The 2,690-nt window shown below is 37.0% G+C and overlaps 1 non-coding gene across 1 annotated transcript; it reads left to right on the top strand.

The window, feature by feature from the left end:
* The first annotated feature begins 1,339 nt into the window (after window positions 1–1,339).
* LOC131169933 (small nucleolar RNA R71) lies at window positions 1,340–1,446 on the top strand. Its single transcript, XR_009140878.1, has one exon. It is a non-coding gene; the product is annotated as a small nucleolar RNA R71 (small nucleolar RNA).
* The last annotated feature ends 1,244 nt before the right edge of the window (window positions 1,447–2,690 follow it).

Here is a 2,690-nt window from a genome sequence, read left to right as displayed (position 1 = left end):
CAATTCTCCAACCTGCACCAACACATCCTCAACTACTCCCAATGGGTAAGCATTAGAACGATTAGCTAACTGAATAATGACACTGGTATCTTTCAAAGGACCCAAATTTAAAATTTGAAAAACTGAATTTGATATGACATTAATAGATGCTCCTAAATCTGCCATTGCACTTTCAAATCTAGAATCACCTATTTTGTAAGGAATAGAAAATGAACCTGGATCCTTACACTTAGGGGGTAATTTTCGCTGAATTAATGCCGACACATTTTCCCCCACACTGATTTTCTCATTATTCCTCAACTTGCACTTTGTAGTGCATAACTCCTTAAGGAATTTAGTATGCTTGGGGATTTGTTTGATCGCATCAAGTAAAGGTACATTGACCTCTACGTTTCTGAAAGTCTCTAAAATTTCTTTCTCTTGTTCTTCTCTCTTAGTTTTAGCCAACCTGCATGGGAATGGAGGAAGAACATAATTATTAACCTTATTCAGTTTAGGTTCAATATTTATCTCAACTTCAGGAACTTCAGAAACTTTAGACTCTTTTGCTCCTTGCTTCTTCTTTTTCATTGGCTCATGTGGAGTCTGGTTATCAACTTCTTTCCCACTCTGCAACACTATAGCACTTGCATTTTCTCTGGGATTCATGACTATTTGGGATGGAAGCTTTCCAGAACCTTGAGCTTCAAGCTTACTCACAGATGAAGCTAATTGACTAATCTGCCTCTCTATATTTTGAATGCTAATTTTGGTCTCCTATTGAAACTATTGTGTATTGTTAGCCAAAGCCTTAACAATTTCATCGAGTGACATACCTTGATTTGAGGGAGGCGGAGGTTGTTAATTCACTTGTGGTCTCTGCTGTTGGTATCGGTTTTGCACTAGTTGATTCCCATAACTTAAATTGGGATGATCGCGTTATAAGTATTAGAAAAGGGATCATCCTACGTTGTGGCTATCCATAATTTTTTACTACATTAACATGTTGCATTGATTCATCCTCTTGTAACGCAGGACACATGTCAGTGGCATGACCTAAATCGAACAAATTCCACATACCTTAACAGTTTGCATGTTCCCTATAGCCAATTGCCTCACCAAAGAAGTTAAATCAGAAATCTGTTTCTCAAGGTTAGATGTACTTACCTCATTAACCTTCTTAGGTGTGTGATCCATTCTCAATCCAAACTGCTGAGAGTTTGCTGCCATGTTAGCAATCAGCCTCCTTGCATCTTCTGGTGTCTTTTTAACTAAAGCTCCTCCACTAGCAGCATCTATCATACTGCAGTCCATTGGTAGAAGTCCCTCATAGAAATACTGAATCAACAGTTGCTCACTTATTTGATGATGGGGACAACTTGCACACAGCTTCTTAAATCTCTCCCAATACTCATACAAACTCTCTCCATTGTACTGCCGGATCCCACAAATTTCTTTTCTTATATTGGCAGCACGGAAGCAGGAAAATACTTCTCCAAGAACATCCGCTTCATCTCATTCCAAGAGTTGATAGATCCAGAAAAAGGTAATACAACCAATCCTTAGCTGTGCCTTCCAGTGAGAAAGGGAAAGCTCAAAGCTTGATCTGGTCCTCTGAAACTCCTTGAGGTTTCATGCTAGAACACACTACATGAAATTCCTTTAAATGCTTATGTGGATCCTCACCTGCAAGACCATGAAATTTAGGCAACAAATGAATTAGTCCAGATTTTAACTCAAAAGTAACATTTAAAGCAGGGTATTGAATACACAAAGGCTGTTGGTTTAAATCAGGAGCAGCCAACTCTTTCAAAGTTCTAACAGCCATGGTTTCATTTTTGGAATCTAAATCTGAATCTGAATTCGAACTTAATTCCCTTGGAGATTTGACTCCTTCAGATGTACTCAGAATCTGCCTAGCTTGCTTAGCCAATTTTCTTAACTGTTTAGCTATTTTTTCTCCTTTTGGATCAAAGATCAACTCACCAGATTGAGAAGTTCTTGTCATAAACAAAAAGAAATCAAGGTAAAAACAGAAAAATGCCTCAAAACCCTAGAAAACAATGGAATTTGGCCTTAAGAGAGTGGGGCCAATGAATCTTACAGGCTGATTGGTCTTGATCATAATGTCATTTCCTTCAAAACAAGTATAGAGCGCCCTCTTAATTCAACCAAAAACCTGTCGATGAATAGTAACACCGTAATTTTTTTGGAAAAACTAGAAAACAGCAACACTTCACAAACAAGGTTAATAACAGAATATCCTAACACTAAAAACACGAAATCTAATGAACTTCAGTCCTCGGCAACGGCACCAAAATTTCTTGATGGTTGCCGAATCCACTGAAAATTAAATTAATTGAAATTACCAGTAATGAAATATTTTCTATAGTAAGTGATAATTCAGGTCAAACCCTAGAGACAGTGTTATTAAATTTCATGCACTTGTGTAATAGGAAAAGATATGGTGGGAGGGGGTTGTAAAACTAAATTTGAAGAAAGAAATCACATTCAGAAAGTAAAAAACTAAATTTAAATATGAAACTCTTAAATTAAACAAACTTTAGTCCAAGGTAATTCGCATTCCAATGCATGACTCAATCATAGACAAAAGAAATACAATTATCTCTTATTGAATAATTAACGTAGATTTACCAAACAGCGAGGTAAAACCCCTTACTTCCCTATACTCGTCAATTCGAGTCCAGCAC

Source organism: Hevea brasiliensis, chromosome 10 (genome assembly GCF_030052815.1).
Source record: "Hevea brasiliensis isolate MT/VB/25A 57/8 chromosome 10, ASM3005281v1, whole genome shotgun sequence".
In the NCBI taxonomy this organism is placed as follows: Eukaryota; Viridiplantae; Streptophyta; class Magnoliopsida; order Malpighiales; family Euphorbiaceae; genus Hevea; species Hevea brasiliensis.
Note: the sequence above shows the minus strand (reverse complement) of the source record. Positions and strands in the feature narration are given on the sequence as shown.